This window comes from Rhinopithecus bieti, unplaced genomic scaffold (genome assembly GCF_001698545.2).
Source record: "Rhinopithecus bieti isolate Rb0 unplaced genomic scaffold, ASM169854v2 scaffold_52139, whole genome shotgun sequence".
Classification (NCBI taxonomy): domain Eukaryota; kingdom Metazoa; phylum Chordata; class Mammalia; order Primates; family Cercopithecidae; genus Rhinopithecus; species Rhinopithecus bieti.
Genome location: NW_016820236.1, coordinates 5,621 through 12,688, shown reverse-complemented (window position 1 = coordinate 12,688; position 7,068 = coordinate 5,621). Strand labels below are relative to the sequence as shown.

The window sequence follows — 7,068 nt, the reverse complement described above, 5'->3', positions numbered from 1 at the left end:
AAAAAAAAAAAAAAAAAAAGTTCTGGGGAACATTCTCATTAGCTTTTCTTGAGGTATATTCCCAACCCTGTACTAATCACTGGGCCAGAGGCATACATATTTGGAAAAAAATGAACAGGTTCTGCTCAAGGTAAAGGAGTTTGTGTCCAGGTGAGAAGGCATTCTGGGCAACTAATAGCAAATGCCCACAGCTCTGGAAACCTCACTGCTTTCACCTCTTTGTACCAACAGGGTCACTGTTCTACAGGATGAATAAAACCTCATAAGACCTCCAAAAGCAAAAACTAAGAAACAAATGGTGAATCAGTACATGGGGGAGAAAAAAGCTTAACATCACTAATCATCAGGGAAATGCAAATTAACGTAGTTAGAAATAAAGAATTGCATTTCATGACAAAATGTCTGTTCCAACAGGCAGCACAATAGTCCTAAATTGATGTATGTATCTTCAAAATATATTACCCAAAAATCAACAGAATAAGAAGAGTCATAGGCAAATCCTGAGTCATTGTTGGTGATGTTACCACATATCTCCCAGTAAATGATAGAACAATCAGACCAAAAGCAAAAGAGAGGTCAGGGGACATGTTTGACAGCGGACACCATTTCAGTTGCCTTCTTGGTTCAATTTGTGTCTCAGCGATGTTTCCTAGAGTCTCTGTTGTTCCTATCTCTTCGCCCCCTTTCCCGCCACCCTTTGTTCTCTGGAAGCCCGGAGACATCAGCCGCTGTGATTGTGCTACTGCTGCTCGGCACGGAAGGGTCAGGACAGAAAAATAAATCCAAAGATATTTTGGCACTAACAGCATGATCCGTACCAAGAAAGATGAGCAGTCAGTTCGAACTGATGAGACTTCCAAGGAGACTTCAGAGAGTCAAGACAGTGAAAAGGAAAATACGAGAAAGACTTGTTAAGCATTAGTAAGGGCGTGAAAGTTGAATTAAGCACAGTAAATGTACAAACAACAAAGCCCCCCAACAGAAGACCACTTAAAAGTTTGGAAGCTACACTTGGCAGGCTTCAAAGAGCTACAGAACATGCTCCAAAGAAGATAATTGAGCCCCTGAGTCTTGAGCTGGTGGCTGCTGCATCTGCTGTGGCAGATTCTCTCCCTTTTGACAAGCAAACAACCAAGTCAAGCTGCTGAGGCTGTTCCAGCAGCATGACGAAGAGTCAAGGGCACAGAGAGATGCAGAGAGACCTAAAGTTAGTTTCAGTAACATAATATAGATATGAAAGTTGCCAGATCTGCTACAACTAGAGTTCGTTCAAGACCAGAGCATCAGATTCAGTTTGACGAAGGCTATGACAATTATCCTGGCCAAAGAGAAGACCACTGATCTTAGAAAAGATGTAGGAAAATATATTGGAGGGGAAAAGACTTAATATTTTTGACATGACAGCAGTTACTAAATAAGCACCCGAAACAGACACATGACCTTCACTTTGGGATGTGGAATTTGCTAAGCAGTTAGCCACAGTAAATGAACAACCCCTTCAGAATGTGTTGGAAAAGCCGATCCAGTGGACAAAGGAGGGGAAACTGTGGGAGCTCCCAATTAACAATGAAGCAGGTTTTGATGATGGTTGTTCAGAATTTCATGAACATATGTTTCTGGAGGAACACTTGGGCTTTCCAAAATTATAGGACCAATATGCCCACTTCATGCGAGCCTGATGACTTGCTGGCCTTTCCAAGAAACATCAATATCTTAAGGTGGCTTATCAACAGAAGGTTGAGCATTAGGAAGTGGTTTACAAACTATTTGTAAAAAAAAAAAGGACATTCTAAAGAAAGTAATGTACAGCCCATTCAAGCTAAGATCTGGGAAATTTTTATTTCAAACAATTAGAGATGGAATATTGACAACTAAATAAAATAATTTTACAGGAAAAAAGCAAAGTAAGGATATAGAAGATCTCAAACAATATAATTATAAAACTCAACCTTAATTAAGTCGTATACAGAAAATACATGGAAGCGACTGCGCAGAATATACGTTTTTTTCAGATTTATATGAATTATTTTACCAAGATGAATTAAATATACATAGGGTGTATGCAAGACCATTACGTATTCAGGGAGACTGAAATCTATGGAATTGTTCTCTGTTACAGTCAGAATTAACATATAGAGGAAAAAATAACAGAAAGATAGAGAAATATATTCAAATGTTTAGAATTAAGATACCACATTTTCAAATAACCACATGGTGTCAAATAAGAAATATAACTGGAAAGCAACAATATTTTGAACTAAGTAATAATAAAAATATCGGTATATCAAAATCTGTGGGAAGCAGCGATAAAGCAGCTCCTGGAGGTTATTTATATATATTAAATGCATATATGAGAAAATAAAATGTTAAAACAATTACCTAAATTCTATATCAAAGGACTAGGAAAGAATGACAAATTAAAACCAAAAGAAAGCAGAAATGAGGAAACCAATACACATGATATGAGAAAAGAAATCAATGAAATAAAACAACAGATGTGAGATAGAAACAATAAAAAAATAAAAGTCGGTACTATGAAATGTTTCTTTAACAAAATTTAATAAGGCCTCTAGCAAAGGACTGATTCCAAAACACAAGGAGCACACAGAAATTACAATAATGTAGTAATGAAAAGAACACCATACAGATCCTAAAGACATCTGTTTTTATAAAGAAAATGAGGATGTCTAAATAACATAAGGTCAATGAATTTTATAAGTTAAAATGAAATGGACAAATTTATTTAACTTATAAATTTATTAACAACTTGCAAAATGAAATAAAAGAAATTTTAAAATAATAATATTCTGTGACTATTAGGATCCATTCCAATCATAATTAAAAACCTTTAACCACATGAAAAATTCTAATCCCATCATGCCTTACCAGGATGAATTCTTCGTGGACAGTTAAGTAAGAAATAATGCACCAAATTTGCAAGAACTCTTAATAACAAGACAAGGGAGAAGTATTTAAAAATTACTTTGTGGAAGCCATCGTAAAACTTGATACCAAAACGCTGACAAGAACACAACAAAGGAAAAATATACAAAACAATGAATTAAAAATCCCAAACAAAATTATCAAATTGAAATCCAGTAATATATAAAAAGAAAATATATAATTACTAAGTGGGCTTTTATCCAATCAGTTAAAAAAGATTTTTTAGCAATAGGCAATTAATCAATAAATGATATTAACAGAATATATAAGAAAATCCATATATATCTCAGTAGATGCAGAAAAGACATTTGGATAAAGGTGAAGAAGTTGTTGGTGATAATCATATATTTTAGCAAACTTAGAGAAGTGCTGATAACCTACCTGTATTCTTAAAAAGGAACTAGAGATAGGCAACTTTACTCATGTTGTAAAATATTGAATGTTTCCTCTTGACCTCGAGAACAAAACATGGATGGCCACTATGAGCCGAGCTTCAATCAACCACGTGCTTGAGATACTGGTCACTAATAACATGGTAAAGTTAAGTAAGTAAAATCCTGCCTCAACAATAAATAAGCAAGAAATAGAGTAAAATGTATTACAAAGATTAGAAAAGATAAAATCTTCTTCATTCACAAAATGGCATAATATATGTACAAAGCAAACAAATAATCTACAAAGAACTTTTAGAGAATATTAAACAATTTAGCAAGACCCTGTATAGAAAATTAATATAACATGTCAATTTGTATATCTTACATTAGCAAGAGACAATGGAAAATGGAAAACAATTAACTGTTTGACACCCTTGGGCTTCCAAACCACCTGATAAGCACCTATAACTAATATTTGATGAAAGAATGTGCAAAGAACTTTATTACCAAATACTATAAAACATTGATGAGGGAATTTGAAAGACCTAAAAAATTGAGACATATGTCACATTAGGATCAGTAAAGGCTCATAATGTTAAGATTGTCAGTTTTCCCCCAAATTGAGGCAAATAGGTTCAAATGGCAATAACCAATCAAGATATACTGGGTAGCATTTTTCCAGGGAAAATTGACAAAGGCTAATTTCTAAAATCTTACATGGAACTGACAACGGATTTAGATGATGGCCCAAGAAATTCTTGAAGAAAAAGAACAAACTTCTTATGGGAGTTACAGTAATTAAGAGAAAGTATTAGTGTGAAGATAAACCAATTGTACCAGAAAAGATATTCAAAAATTATGCATAACAATATGTAGTGTCCTGATTTATAAGTATATTTACTACATTCAATAAAGTGAAAGACCATTTCGTTCTCTCTATATTATTATTTATTTATTTTTATTATGGGACAGGGTTTCTCTGCACATCAGGCTGGGTGCGCTTAGTGGGATTCAACCCCAGCCTTTAATCTAGAAGCTCAGCAATCACTAACCTGTCAGCCTGCAATACTAGACTGAGACTACAGGCTTGTGCCACCATGCCCGTCTATTTTTATTCATTTATTTTATTATTTATTATTATTTATTGAGACGGAGTACTTTCTCGCACCCGACTGGAGTGCAAGTGGTGCAATCTCGGCTCACTGCAAGCTCCGCCTCCCGCTGATTCAAGCCATTCTCCTGCCATCAGACTCTCCGCAGTAGCTGAGCGATCTTTACAGGTGCACCGCTACCAAGCCCGGCTCATTTTTTGTTATTTTTTAATAGAGACGGGAGTTCACCGTGTCTAGCCAGGATGACGTCTCGATTTCCTGAGCCTCGTGACCGCTAGCTCGGCCTCCCAAAGTGCTGGATTAACAGGCTGTGGCGTGAACCACTGCGCCTGGCATGCCCATCTATTTTTTAAAAAAAGTTTGTGGAGACATGATATTGCTATGTTGCCCAGGTTGGTCTCAAACTCCTGGCCTCAAGCAATACTCTAGCCTCAGCCACACAAAGCGTTGGTATTACAGGCATGACCCACTGCCTCCAACCATATTTTACTTAATGTTTTTGGATCAATTGTATATCCATAGGGATGAAGTGAGCCTTGACCCCATACTTCACAATGAACCAAAACTTAATTCAAAATGGATAATAGACCTAATTGTGAAAACACAAAATATAAAGCTTCTAGAGGAAACTATAAGGAAACATTTTCATGAACTTGAGGCACGTAAAAATTTATTAAACATGATAGAAAAGAATTAACCATAAAAGAAGAGATTGATACATTAAAGTTAAGAACTTCTTTTCATCAAAAGACTGTTATGAGAGTAAAAAGGAAACCACAGAGTGGAGGAAATACTTGTAATGCATAACATCTAATAACAAACTTATATGCAGAATGTACAAATAATTACTACAAATGAATAAAGAAAATACCCACCCAATTAAAATGGGCAAAAGATTTAAATAGACCATTCGCAAATTTCTAAATGGCTAATAAGAATTTGAAAATGTTCTCAGTATCATTAACTAGAGGAAAAAACATTAAAGTCACAATGTAACAGTTTTATGTATTGATTATGATGGTGGTTACACAAGTCTACACATGAAATAAAATTGAGTAGAGCTGTACACATGTACACACACATGCACAAAGAAATGCATGTAAGAACTGGTGAAATCTGAGTAAGGTCTCTAGTTGACAGTATTATATTGATGTCAATTACCTGGTTTTGCTATTGCGCTATAGTTATATAAGATATTATGACTGGAAGGAAATGGTGAAAAAAACAGAGTTGTCACTTTGGGAGGCCTAAGCAGGAGGATCACAAGGTCAGGAGATCGAGACCATCCTGTCTAACACGGTGAAACCCCGTCTCTATTAAAAATACAAAAAAAAAAAAAAAAAAAAAAAAAGCTGGGCATGGTGGCGGGTGGCTGTAGTTCCAGCTGCTTGGGAGGCTGAGGCAGGAGAATGGCGTGAACCCGGGAGGTGGAGCTTGCAGTGAGCCGAGATCGCACCACTGCACTCCAGCCTGGGCGACAGCGCAAGACTCCACCTCAAAAAAAAAAAAAAAAAAAAAAGTTGTCCGTACTATGTTTACAACTTCCCTGTAAGTCTACAAATATTTCAAAATAAAAAGTTTGAAAAAATACAATATAAAATAACTACACACCCACCAGAATGGCTAAAATTAAAATGACTAACAATATCTAGTGTTGAGAATGAGAAACAAATGACTATTATCCATTGCTGGTAATGGTGTAAATTCATATGATCACTTTGGAAAACCGGTAGTAGCTAGTAAAGATAAACACATGCATACTTCATTATGCAGAATTCACTATGTACCCAAGAGAAGTTTGATCATATGCCCAACAAAACACTTATATAATAATAACAGCTTTATTGATGATAGTCCCAAAACAGAAAATATAAAACTTTAGCAACAGTGAAAAGCATAAATAAATTATAGTATGTACACAAAGTGCAATAATATATATTAATAAAAACAATTAACTAATGCTACACACAATAACATAGCTGACCCTCTGACACAATGTGTCAGAGAATTCAGACACATACATACATACATGCAAAAGAATACATATAATCTATTTATATTAATTTAAAGGAGAGGTAATAGGCAGTGGAAATCAGAAGAGTGGTTCCCTCTGAGTGGATATGTTGACTAGGAAATGCCTGAAGTTGTCTATGATACTAGAAATCTTTGATAGCTTGTTTGAAGTGGTTGTTATATGGGTGTATGCATATGTAAAAGTTCATCAAATTTTACCTTAAGATTTGTGTCCCTTACTATATGTATGTTATATCTCAATTGAAAAACAAAATAATAAGCTAATGGGTTAAAAATAAACTTGGAGAAAATATTCACAATACATATATCTGATAAAGGACTTGCATCCAGGATATATAAAGAACTTCTGTAAATCATTAGTAAAAGTCAAACCACCAATTTAAGAAGTGGACACAAGATTTGAACAGACACTTCACAAAAGATGCACGTAGGCAATAAGTTTGAGGAATGTGCTTATCATTAGTCATCAGGAATATGCAAATTAAAGCTATGAGGATATACCATCTTACACCCACAAAAATGTCTGAAATAAAGACTAACAATACCAAATGTTGACAAGGATGTAGAGAAACTAGGACTCATATATATTTCTGGTGGGAATGTAA

The 7,068-nt window shown here is 35.0% G+C and overlaps 1 pseudogene; it reads left to right on the top strand.

Annotated features, from left to right (window-relative positions):
- The first annotated feature begins 541 nt into the window (after window positions 1–541).
- On the top strand, window positions 542–1,649 carry LOC108520345 (28S ribosomal protein S31, mitochondrial pseudogene; annotated as a pseudogene).
- Window positions 1,650–7,068: the final 5,419 nt, after the last annotated feature.